General features: G+C 41.2%; 1 protein-coding gene across 4 annotated transcripts in view; it reads right to left on the bottom strand.

Annotated features, from left to right (window-relative positions):
* LOC120735392 (interleukin-1 receptor-like 2) overlaps positions 1-12524 on the bottom strand; it is a 29927-nt gene extending 17403 nt beyond the window's left edge. The window contains exons 1-2 of one of the 4 annotated variants that reach the window (XM_040034741.1): positions 12183-12523; positions 6558-6704 (exon numbers count right to left, since the gene is read on the bottom strand). The gene's annotated coding sequence lies outside the window, so the exon portion shown is untranslated. Of the gene's footprint in view, positions 1-6467; positions 6705-12182 lie in introns of all 4 variants that reach the window. The other 3 variants (XM_040034740.1, XM_040034744.1, XM_040034739.1) reach the window with 3 other exon arrangements.
* Between the last annotated feature and the right edge of the window lie 1264 nt (positions 12525-13788).

Here is a 13788-nt window from a genome sequence, read left to right on the forward strand (position 1 = left end):
AGTCCCGGCTTTCATGATATTGTCCCCCCCTCCCATCAGTAGTAATTTAAAAACGTTTATAATGCTTTAACAGCTTTGGGGCAGAAACTGTTTTTAGTGTATATGACCATGATTTCATTGCATTGTCTACCCGATGTTTCGCAATGGTCCGATAATGAATCTATCAGCACATCTTGAGTCGTTTGCAATTTTAAGTAAAAAGAAATAAATTGGTACATAATATCACAAATCGGTATGGTAAGTTTTGACAATCTGCACCAAGGCAAGCAAAGGCTTTTAGAAGAACACAGTAGCAACGAAATGTGTGCAGCTGCTGTGGGAAGAAGGAAAGGAAATGATCTAAACCTCAAAATTCTCACCTGTGTATCACGATACAGGAAGAGCTACTGCTGATGGGAAAACTATAATGAATGGGAGATTACTTGTGGTTAAAGAGGGCTCCAGTGAACGCTGTGAACATGTCTTAACACTGAGTGGTGTTTGTTTAGTTTTGTTTCATCAAAATGTTTCACACCTTTCTGGGAAAAATGTAACCAGTATGCAGTGTGACACCACAGATAAAAACAAGCCAGTGCCTTCAATAAGTGTTATCCTGGGTTCACAGGCCAACCGTCAAAGGCAATATTGGTTGGTATCGAGACTTGGCTAATATTAGTGCTTTTATTGTTGGCTTGTGTTTTTTTTACACTGCATGCAAACCACACAGGATCTCGATTACACGTGCACTTTTCAAGTGGTTGTTGTTTGTTTTGAGCAGAAGCTCTTCTGAAGAAATCTCGTTTCTAAGAAGAAAAGGTTCACAACATTTTGACTGTGAGAAACAGGCATGCAAAAGCAGGCTCCATCTATCTAAAGCTTATATTCACTCAGTTTTTGTTCATAAAAGCAAAACAAATAATGGAAAATAAGCACGGCTTAAAATAAAGTTGGCTAAGTGGTCTTTAGATTTAAACAAAAAATATTTTCAAGGTATAAAAGGAGAGCTTTAATTCATTTTAGACCCAATATCTGTGTCTGCTTCCAGTGCATAGTTTAGCTATTTAGACAAGTTCAGGCAGAGAGGGGCGAGCGTGGGAAGAAGTGAACTGGTTCATCGGGTCACGCTGCAGACATGAGGCTGAAGAAGACAGAAACGAGTGAGTCACCGGAGGTGTAAACCAGCGGGCAGGTCAGGGATCCCAGAGGTTGGCTGCGCAGTGGATTCAGACTGAGCTCTTGTTTACCAAAAGTCAGATGACGCTTAACTTTTTCTTTCTTACTGTACTTTTGAATGACTCAGAGCCACACATGCACTCTTTGTGAAATGGTGGTGTACCACCTTAACTCCAAATAGATTTATAGTTGTGTAATATTACACTTTTCAGCACCTTATCTTGGTACCACTTTCACACATTACTGGAAACATCCTTAACTGCAGACAATGGCTAATCAGTGCAGCTCAAAATATTGCTTCCTGGCAGGAAAGAAGCAGGTTTCCCAGCCAAGATCTGCCTATTTTGAGCACTATTTGGGTTTTTGGAAGAGAAATTCTCTATCATTTTTGTCATTGGCAGTGTTGCAAGATCTACAGTTCATGCACTATTACAGCTACAGTCAATAATAAACTTCAAGCAGACACCTTATGCTCTTTATTTAGCTTTTTTCCCCTCATAAATACTCTGTAATAACTGTGGAAGCTCACATTAAATATAGTTCTCAGTAAAACAAAAGTAGAGATAAACTCTTTTTCAGTCTTTGGTCTACTTTAAGATCTTCAAGATCAGGTAGAAAGGGATCATCTATAATAGCTCATAACTGTTTAATATTCACTGGGAGCTATTTGACTGTTATTCAGAGATCACACTCCATCTACAAAGGGCCACACAGCTATGACAGACTTGTGACATGCTAGCTTCACCATGCGCAGTTCACAGCAGACCTCCCATATGATGTAGCCTTCACAGATGCCAATGACAGTATTTATACTTTTGTGTATCGTGCACCTCCATTACTTTGTATTGTCACTGCCAAAAGGCTATATAGTGAAGTTTTCTCTTCAATTCGATCTATTCTCGTTCAGTCAATTTAACACAGGACCATGAATCCGGCGTGAGGCACACAAATCTGCCTTTGATCACAGTGTATCCACTCGCCTGCTGTTCAGACCTTTTGTTTGCAAGGGGTAGCCAATCAGAGCAAAATGACTTAAAGGGACAGGAGCTAAAACACCAATACTAAGCAGTTGTACCAAGACCCACTATAAGATAAATGACTATTCTGAATAATGTTATTATTATTATTGAACTCTAATGAAAGTTTTGGATGAATTAATCAGAAAGCATTTTGAATCTAAACCTCCCCGATTAAGTTTCAGTCAAGGCACAAAACAAGAAAGTGATGCAGTTTTTCCAGAGCAAGCAGCACTAAAGATGTCTGCTTCTGGGAACAGATGGTGGAAGGAGTGAATGGCTGATGACAATATCGTTATCATAGTGTTGATAACCACTTTAGGGAAGGGCGCAAGAGGAGCAAGGCTGCTGGAAATCATTTCGTATCTTAAGATATCTTAAAGCAATAATCTACAGTTTATAAAATCTGCTAATCATCTTCAGCACGACCTTTTCTGTTTGCATTCATTGGACAAAGTCAAGCTGTATGTTGTAAACCACAGCAGTGTTATTGAAAATGCTTGCATGGCAGAAAACTTACAGAAGCTGTTGGGAAATGGGCCTCGCTAACGGACCAAATTTGTGCAATGTTTAAATTTCGCTACAGCAAACTGACAGAGAGGAACAAGCGTCTGTTTTCTGTTTACATTTGGTTAAATGTTCATTTGGTCTACAGATCTGTTCAGTCATGTGAACTTTGTCCATCTGTTTATAGGACAGCGATTGCCACATACACTGAAGAGCGGTCACAGGTGCAAGGTACTGATAACACGAACATCTCAGGAAAAGACAGACACTTTACGTGCATGCGTAGCTCAGGATTTTACTTTCAATTCCATGTTATGTTGGAATTAAATTAGTTTGTCAGCAGGTTTGGTGTAGCAGCTTAAAACTGCACGAGCCTGAAACAACAAGTGCTTTCTGTAGGGCAGTCAAATATTTAAAATCAAGGATGATGTGGACACAAACAGCAGTGAGCTCAGCAGTGATTGGCTTTAAACAGAGGTTGCAAACTTTGTATGCGTCACCATAAACATACAGATTCCGGTTGTGATTCAGATAAACGTGCAACAGCAACAAAATGTTCTTTCGACTGCTGTTAACAAACAGCTCGCAGCTGTAGGAGACGAACTCTGGACTTCAGGAAGGGAAATATCACAATACTCAAGCACTGCTCAGGGTTCATCTTTTTGACTGACCGATCAGTCGAAACCAACATTAAGTTGCTAAAGTTTGTCCTTAAAAAAATTCTAAGCAGTATTTTAACTCATTTAAATGTTCATCTTTACTCAATTTCAGTTTGCTCTTCCTCCAATTTGCCCTTAACCTCATTTAACCCCATCTTGTGAATAGTTTGAGCAGCGCAGAAATGCTTTGGGGAAACGTGGCAAATGTCAACTTTTTAACATTTCCATGTTCCTAGAATGATGAAAAAGTCCTTAGCTAAGCTAAAACAACAAACTTTTTTTTATTTTAAGGGGAAGAGGATGTGATTTCAATGGAGAATTGAAACCCAGATCTTCAATGAATCGCATCAACCAGCAATAAAAGTAACAACTTGCTCACAAGACTGACACACCCTGTAGGTCAGTCATAAAGATGACTTATTTATCTTTGAGCACACAGCCTAGCATTTGCAAATAACACCTAAGACTTTTGGATTATTTTCCTTTGTATAGCTGTTGTGGATTTGTTAAAATATGCAGAGGAGGAGAATCTGTGCGCCTGTTCTTGCACCTCCAAGTTTCTACCTTCTGTTGCTGCTTTTAAATCCAATAAATAGTGTTTGCATTCTCAAGCGCCACCTGAATTTCATGGTTTGCATAGCCTTTCCTAACCAAATATCTGTATTTTTATATTTATTAAGTATTTAGATTTTTATTTGCACCCAGAGAATTTTCTGCACTCTAATTCAGGATGCTCACGCCTCTTGATTGTTAAGCATCAGATCAGACTATTTTCACAAGCTGAAAGGAAACACGCTGTCCTTAAGAACACTTTGAATCTTGTTCTCATGTTTGCTAAACCAAGTTATTTTTAACCATGTCTGAGAAATTCTGTTTTAAATTAAAGATGCGGTATGAGGGAGCCTTCCCGGAAATGTGAGGATGACCATCCCTGCTGGCCTGATAAGAGACGAACAATGTGGGAATTTTCTAATATAAATGACATTTCAGCCCTTAAGAGCGCAAAGGGAGACGTCTCAGAAATAGTGATGGAATGGTTTTCTAAAACTAGCCTGCAGAAACCGTGCCATCCTTGAACAAGGGTTAATGGCTTAAGTTTAAGACATGGAGCTTGTGGGAGGTTATCAAAATACATGACTCATTTAGCTCTGAAAAAGGGAAAGCAACGGGAGTTACCCTTCCTTCAGTCGAGCCTGAGAACATGAATAGTGTGACTGTGTTTTTTCACATTGTGGAAACAATATTGCAGGTAGTGTGAAATGGTAATTTGTTTGTGCTTTTTGGTTTGAGGTGAAATCCTCTGTGAGAAGGCTGCTCTCGTTTTTTTCTATTGTGGCTCTGTTATTTTTCCTCTAAGCTATCTACCTTAAACATGCAAGAGAACATAATGTAGAAGGGTCTAAATGTCCAAGTAAACACAGTTTCTAATAGCAGCAGTAACATACAGCTGTGAATGAGCCAAGTCGTCTAAACTCGAACAAACTGCAGGCTTGGGAATGCAGATGAATGCTCCAGAATTACAAGATTTGGTTCAGGGATTATACTGCGTATCCACATGAGAAGCTGAAGCCTACAAGTGTTTTGTTTTTTTTCCCTTTGCTGTCAAATCACTGTGTACACTCCCTGCGATCCCTGCCTTAAGCAAGCTGTGCCTGCTTCAATTTCCTCTTTTCTCCTCCTTATACCAATATTTGACAATTTGCTTAATTTCCTCCTGCATCAGTCTAGCCTATCCCTCATCACCCTGCTCTTTCAACACAGAAATATTCATAGGCTATTGTTTATGAAAATATCCCAACCAGACACCCTCTCATACATCTGCAGGTGGATTGTTCACAGTTCAAGCTTGGTGTTTAAGCTGCTGTTTATAGAGCTGAACCAAGTGTATTGACTAATCCCCATATGCATCATTTATAATGCTAAAGAATAAATCCAGTGTCCTCTTTCTTAGCAGGAGAGTCAATGTACAGTTGATGTAAACATGGGGCAATAACCTGTTTTAACACAACAGAAAAATGACTGAAGTCCCACACAACTTTTTCTTATTTTCTAGCCAAACCACTGTGCATATGTTACATCTGCAGCAGCCTGAGCATTTGCTCTTGGATTAAAACAAATAACAGTTATAAATAACTGTCCAAACTCCCGAGGGAGGTAGAAAGGTCTAAAGGGGAAGGACAGAAGCTGAAATATCCGCGCAACATGACAAACAAATGCCTCTCTGTGTAACTCTTGAACTGATTTGACGATATGCATTTCAATACATTATTAAATCAGAAAAACCTTCCCTAAATCAAATCTCTCATTCCTGTCATCAAAGCCTTCATTGGGTATATTTGTGCAGGGTACTGATAACACACAAAACAAACAGCACTGTGGCTACAGGAACCTGTTATCAGGGTGCAGCGACAGCAAAGTGTTCACATAAGATCATTTTACCTTTCTTGAAAATACATGAAAATACATGAATCGATAAATTTGAAATTTAAAGACCTTAATGTCATGTCATCATTATACAATATTCTGTAAACTTTCTAGGCATTTTAGGACAGAATATTCCTGATGAGTCTGTTGGTCTGGAATTACTCAGCTGCATGGCATTGCAGGATGTGAAAAAGCACATACAATGTTGACAAAGTTCAGTCACGGTAATGCAGGAAGAACTCCTACATAAGCTTTGGAGATGACAAACTGCGAGAAAACCGCACAGTACAACCCACACTGAACAACCACCCAGAATGCACCTAAATGAATCACTCCTTTAATGTGAGGTTTTTGATTTGGCATGAAAATCGTCCCTTTTTCTTCTCATCATCTGTCAGTTTTATACAAGAAAAAAGGTGTCAGTATTGCTATTCCTGCTCTATGAGATCTATCCATCGCTCAAAAATCAAACATTTGTGTTGGCTGCAGTGGGCATCTTTACTATAGTGTGAAAGGAAGTGTGCCTCCTTTGTGGTAAACATTACAAACGCACTTTTTCGAAAAAGTAAACAGGCGAATGGTAGACCTCATATTTCTAAGAATTCGAGCACCGAGGCCACATTCAGTGGCAGAGTTTGCCCCAAAAAAGTCAGAAATTATTAAGAACATAAACAGCTTAGGAACAAGTAAGTGGTAAATATTGACTCACCTAGGAAAAAGAGACACCGAGGCACAACACAGGCGAAGGAAGGATGAGACAGTTTACTCGACACGGCAGACCTAAGAGAGGAAATCTCACCTCTGACCCTTGCATGCAGAGAGGAATCTCAAACGTGCTGCCCAGCCGGTGACTCAACAGCTTTGTTCCACCTCCACAGGACGACGCACAGACACAGAGGAGGAAGAGTGTGTTTGGATTGCACCTCTCAGCTCTCTGTTCTCCTTCCTTTGCATTTCAACACAGCGTTAAATCAGCTAAACCTTCCCGAAATCAAATCCCTCACTGCTATGTTAACTAAAAATAACTTATTCTGGTTCACTAACTGTTAACCAGAAAAAACGCCCATAACATAAACACGGATGTTAAATATAAACAATATATTTAGTTGGTCATATTGTCTACAAGAGCATAAGCACATTTATATTTGTTGTTAAATATGACTGAAAACTCACTTTTCATTCATAGGATATTTAACTGTTGCAAGATTTCAGCAAGAAATGTGAAATCTTTGTGTTGTTTTTTTCCGCAAAAGAAAAAAAGTCTTTGCTTTCAAAGAAATGTCTATAATGTAATGAATTAACAGAAGAACTAAATTCACCCTAAGCATGTTTAAAACGCTTCATTTTACTTTGGTGGAAAAGAAAATACACGCTATTATAGTTCTAATTGAAAAGATTAAGCCAGAAGAAGCAGAAAGCAGAAAAACTGTATATCCTTACTGTCAGATTTAATGAGGACGAGACCCCAAAGCAGGACTACAAACAAAAAGCGAAAAAGCAGGGAGCCAGAAAATCAAACACACAAGACACAGTTCTGGGATCAGCTCGGCATTGAGGCAAGCATGGGGAAGATGGCAGTTCGTACGGCCGGCCAGGTGGCCAATCGTGGAGATAAAGCAACTCTGTGGGCTGCCTGAGAGACCAGTGACTGAAACCCTCTAATGGTTTGACTGGTGACAGGCATTGGTGATGGGACACATCAGGCAGATGGACAACATGCCAGCAGTGGAGGTTCAGTGAGAGACTGTGTTGAAGGAGGAGAGGGGACTCCTCTAGAGGCTTGTGTGGAAGCCAGCGATGACTGAGACAGAAATACGCTGAAAGATGGATGGGAGCCCAGGAGCTGAGATGGAGCAATCACATGTCGCAAGCAGGTGGTTGACAACAAGAAGGCTGATGCTGACAACAAAGGAGACCCTGGTGTAGGCTTGGGGGTAGGAACAATGTAGGAACTCCACAGAAGGCTCAGCAGGTATCTGCATTTAAGACAGAGACCCTTATACTCAGGCTGTTTGTTTGGAACTCTTGGATTCAGGATTGTGCTCACACACTTGCAGAGACGAATCAATGGACTCAAGCTGAGACGCAGGTGGAGAGGGACCCTTGGACTCGGCATGTTAACAGCAGTCAGGGTGCCATTGCCTGTCCTCTAAAGGTCTGTGTATCCCTTCATGGATATGTCCCAGATTATCACTGACCCACCGCCAAACCGGTCATGCTGGATGATGTTACAGCAAGCAAAACCTTCTTCTCCACAGCTTCTCCAGACACTTTAGTGTCTGTCATATGTGCTGAGGGTGATCCTGCTCTCATCTGTGAAAAGCACTGAGCATCACTGGTGAACTAACCAATTCTGGTATTCTATGGAAGATGCCATTGTTTCACTGTTGCCCCTCTAATGCACCTGTTATTAATTTAACACCAAAGCAGCTGAAATTAATTAACACCCCCCTCTGCCACTTAACGGACAAGATCAATATCGCAGAGGTTTAATTGCCTTGATGCTGAGTGCAACACAATGCAAAGGAGGAAAGACATCAGTAATGATCACAGAGAAGCAACTGTTTCAGCCCGTCAATATTAGACGGGTTATAAGGCCATTTCCAAACAATATGAAGTCCATCATTATGCAGTGAAAAGATAATTCAGAAATGGAAAACATTCAAGACAACTGCCAATCTTCCCAAGGAGTAGACATCCCAGCAGATTCATCCCAAGATGCTCAGAGAAACTGTAAAAAACACCCAAATAACAACCCCCTGTCTAAATCAGAGACAAACAGTATCCCACAGCTGTTTATGTTTTTAAACCCATTTTGCACAGAGAGGCATTTTTTGAAAAATGTATTGATAGCAATGTTGAATATTATTACACAGGAAAAAAAAACTACACGTAAAATAATCACACCGTGACGCCTCTGCCTTTGTAAATGGAGGGACAGTAACTGCGTGTTTATATGTAAGCGTGTAAAACCTGCAGATAGTCAGATTAACAGTATTTTGTCTCTATCTGCCATTCTGCAATTCATCTCATGTAAACAATAACGTGGTGCACAGCGTGACATGAAAAAAGGCACATACCTTTGACGCTGCGTGACGAACTCTGTATTCCTCGTCCACGCGGAAACGCAAAAAAGGAGGAAAATCTCAGTTTCAGCTGATTCAAAACGCCGTTTACGTGTGGATGAAACAGCTGCGTTTTCAAAAATACCCGTGTAGGTGCGGACGTAGCGTAAAAGAGTTAGTAGTTTATTTTATTACTACCTGTAATTTATTGCAGTTTACTTGTATTTGCTTAATTGTTTACTAAATGTTTGAGGTGTGAAATAAACCGCAATGGAGCAAAATATGGGTGTGTGTGGTTGGAGGATGTGTTTGTGCATGCATGCATGTGCGTGGGGGGGGCACGAACATTTTTCATGTAAAACAAAGGGGGGCCCAGCAAAAGAAGTTTGGGAACTGCTGCATTAAAGCATTAATAAGGCAACCACGTGTTTGTGAATGTCAAAGCACACAAACCACAGGAAGGCATCCTTAAAACATGCTTCAGCATATCTGTGTATTCGGCACTTGACTCAGATAACCTAGAATCCGGACATACTGGGTCCTAACTAGAGCCCATTCAAAAAGTTGAGATGAGGTAGTCCATCAAAGCAACAAATGATAAGGGGGAAAAAATTCCTCCAGAAATTCAATTAAAGTCTCTTGAGTCAAGCCCAAAGCAATTATACAGAGGTGTGAAGCCACACCCGGGCTTCCCCAGTGGATAAAGGAATCCCCATGAGCCACAGCCATTCGTCAAGATATGAGTCAAGCCCTACATCGAGTACAATCCCTGAGTAAATGTCACATTTTCAAACAGGATGTGCTGCGAGAAATGTGTACCAGTTTAAAGCTACAATTCAGCAGTGAGACATATCCCGAGCTCACGCAGCAAATGTTCTCTTTTCCCTTTAAGTGAGTAACCTGAAGGTTTTTTCCCTTTTTCTCTGCCTACTCACTGTGTAGACTGTTGGTGACTTGTGATATTGTATTTACAATTTTCAGGTATCTGTACTTTACTTGAGTATTTCTTTTTCTGGCAACCTTTTGCTTTTACTCACTACATTTACATAAATATCAGTACCTCAGCGCCTAGCTAGTGTTACAGAAGAAATAAAAGAAATAACGCTTTTTAACCATTTGTGTGCAGTTTGTCTCACAGTCTAGCTAAAGGTTCAGCTGTTGTATTTCAGATGGAGAGAGAAGAAAGAGAGCTAACGTCACTCAGAGATAGAGAAAGATAAGAAAGACAGGACAGGAGAGGAGAGGAAGGAGAGAGGTTAGATGTAAAGGTAGGGGCTGCTAAGTGATATTTCATAAACTGGAAATTTCAAATGTTTTTAAATCAGATATTGGGTCTGTACATGAGACATTATATTTTTTCATATGTGAAACGTGCTGCAAAACAAACTGAAGTAGACGAACTATGTTATTTAAAGGTTGCATGACAATCCTCTACAGCAGGGGTAGGCAACTCCAGGCCTCGAGTGCCGGTGTCGGTGCCGAGTGGATCAAGGACATCTAAAACCTGCAGGACACCGGCCCTCGAGGCCTGGAGTTCCCCATCCCTGCTCTACAGGTTAGTGCAGGATAAACAGGTTAGTTTGCAGTTGTGGACATCCACAGAGGGCAGCAGGTCAGTTGATTACAGCCTGCACACTAAGAAAATCTACTGGAGCTCTCAATAGAAATTATTGTGACTTATGATTCTTTTCCCCACACTGAGCCATTAAAACCAATTTAAGATTTCACCACATCCCACCAGCAGTGTTGGGAAAGTTACTTTTAAAATGTATTCCATTACAGATTACAGAATACATGCCCCAAAATGTATTCTGTAACGTATTCCGTTACGTCACTCAATGAGAGTAACGTATTCTGAATACTTTGGATTGGAGCCCCGGCTTGGACAGTCTCAGTCGTTGTGTCCTTGGGCAAGACACTTCACCCGTTGCCTACTGGTGGTGGTCAGAGGGCCCGGTGGCGCCAGTGTTCGGCAGCCTCGCCTCTGTCAGTGCGCCCCAGGGTGGCTGTGGCTACAGTGTAGCTGCCATCACCAGTGTGTGAATGTGTGTGTGAATGGGTGGATGACTGGATATGTAAAGCGCTTTGGGGTCCTTAGGGACTAGTAAAGCGCTATATAAATACAGGCCATTTACTTAATATCATGCTTTTTACAACTACGTGAATGTACTATTGCTGTGATTTATTACTGTTACTGAAGGTCCGCGGCTCCGAACCATAGTAAAGGGACCTCTGGTGTTGGGCTCGTAGCCGAAAATAGCTTTACTTTGTTGTCTGGGTCAAGTTTGCTAGCGAGAGACAGAGAGAGGCGTTGAAAGGCTGCTCCAACGGAACTTATTGTTTCGGAGGAAAACATGAACACAGCGTACAGTCCAGTCGTAATAGCTTACTTACAACTGGGCTCACTCTTCTTGGCTGCAGTGGTTATTATTATATTTACATGCTTCCAGCTCCCGTTTCTGCTACGATAACTACTTTTCCACTCTCCTTTTTCTCCCTCCTCGCGCTCACAGACACATAACGGGTATGGCAGTCCATTCTCCCTGCAGCACGGACTACACTGCCCATGAGGCTACATTCTTTAGGGCGCCTGTAGCATGCTGCCTGTTAGCTTAGCACAACAACAACAACGAAAAGGCGCTCTCTCACCCAGGAAACACACAGTCACAGAGAGAGAGAGCGTCACCCTGTAACCATGGCAACCGTAACTCTGCCGCCTGGAACAACAGAACGTAGCTGTCAAACAAAACCCAAACAGTCCTGACCCGCCACAATATGAAACAGGAAAATTCTGCTGTGTAATCCATTTATTTCAACAAAGTAACTGTATTCTAAATACGTAACGGCGGTACATGTATTCCGTTACTCCCCAACACTGACCATTGTACTCCCATCCTTTATCTAGCCGCTGGTCTGCCATGTTTAAATGACACCGGTTAAGAGGGAGCATGCCAACTGCATTTGTGAGCGTGTTTGTGGGCGTGTGCTTGTGAGAAGAAAGTAGCTTAAATAAATATCACGTGTTTTTTCTTTATTTCTGAGTCCTCCTCTGTTGGTTTACTTCAGGCTCCAGTGAGCAATGCGTTTGTAAAATATCTGGGCACATGTACGTAAAAGCATTAAAAGTAGGAAAATCTTTTGAATTTGTCTCTTGAAGGAACAGAAAAAATGTGTTAAAGTCTGTCTGGCGCTTACGTCACCGACAGGACTTCGTACCAAATCTGTTTTGGTCAACATGACACTGATCTAGAAATGAGACTGTGTTGAGTGCCACACATGCAGAAGCATCATGGATGATTAGAGTTCAGAGGTTTTGATGTTATGGTGTTAGATACCATTGTTTAACACAGGAAACTCACCAGACTGCTGTTATGTCAGTCCTTCTGTCAAGGCAACCGCCTCCTTAGTTTACGTGAAAGTCTTGTAAAAACATCTTAAGGTGGAAACAAAAAAATCTCATCTTAGACGTGTCCTTCGCAGCTCATACTTCCTCTTTCTGTGAGGACTTAAGCACATGTGGCAATTTCCTTTTTGGGAGATATTTTGAAAGCCAAATGATGTCCTAACATGTTGGGCAATCTTTGGGAGGAGAGCGTGCTGTTCGGGTGATTCACACATACACTGATCTCTTCCACGCCAATTACTGTGGAGCACCTTTTTAGTTCTTGTTAAAACAATCTTTATTTTAAGTGCAGTTGTTGTTGTTGTGTTGTGTGTGATTTTTTTTTCCGTTTTCTGTCACATTAAGTGGTTCCAGCAGCCTGAGTGCGTCTGTCTCCCACATTTCTGCGCGTTATGACGGTCACACTGAGCCCTCTTGTGGCTGCACGGGGAGTCAGCCTGACACAACGTCGAGCTTTAGCCGTGAAATGTGTTTCAACTGATGCTAAACTTTGATTTTAATGGTCCTGCTGCACTTTGAGCGCTTTTTTAGCCTGTTTCTGGGGAGAGGATGAATCGAGAACTTTCTGTGTGGACTGCGTGTTTCTCTCTGTGTCTGTGTGCTTTCCCCTGTTACAGTACAAAGTCAGTCAGGCAGTTAGATGTTGGTGTGGCGGTGTTTGATTGTCTATATCTGCCCTTTACTGGATGTATGTGAAACAGGGCAAACAAGGATGTGGTTTTAAAATTAGGTGACTGTTTCCATGGCCTTGTTTTTATAGGCCTCTGTGGTACTCAGAACCACAGAACTGTTTAAAGCTTCTTGTGCTCTGCAGATGAATCACATTTATTCTCTGGAAATTCACACTGTAGAAAATTAGGCACTCTTACATTTGTGGAATAGGGACACTGCCTGCACCGTACACAAGGGCTCGTTATGGAAGCCTTTTTCTGCCAATGAAAAAATACTAGGCATCAAAATGTCAAATTAGGGATCTCAAAATTTCAATTTACTAGCTAAAACTTAGGGGTTAAGTAAAAATTGTGAGACACCTAACAAGGAATTGTGAGCTAATAACCCCAAATATTATGATTGGAATTTTTTTAAAATGGTGAAAACAAGTTTCCATAGATCCCACTCGAAAACCTTTTCCTGTGAAATGTTTGGGTCTGTTTGCCCACTGCTCTGTGTCACATCCTGCCAAACGATGACGGGTTTGCAGGGTCTCTCATGTGGAGGATGATGTGGACAGCAGGACAGATATTACATCAGAGTCAGCTCACCTTCGTAATAGAATAGAATAAACCTTTATTATCCCACAAATAAGAAAATTTGGTGGTTACACAGAGGGATATAAAATATAGATGCAAGACACAAAGTGGTCCTATACACATAAGCAACTGAAGTTCGTATGCATGTACAGTGAACAAACAAGCTGATGAGTAAGATAACCAAAAATTTGTTAAACTGTGTTACAGAGTCTGACAGCTGCTGGTAAGAATGACCTGCGGTAGCGCTCCTTCCTACACCGTGGGTGTAAACGTCTACTGTCGAACGAGCTGCTCAGTGCTCGTACAGTCTCA

The sequence above is a fragment of the Simochromis diagramma genome, unplaced genomic scaffold (assembly GCF_900408965.1).
Source record: "Simochromis diagramma unplaced genomic scaffold, fSimDia1.1 OVJJ01000091.1, whole genome shotgun sequence".
Lineage (NCBI taxonomy): Eukaryota > Metazoa > Chordata > Actinopteri > Cichliformes > Cichlidae > Simochromis > Simochromis diagramma.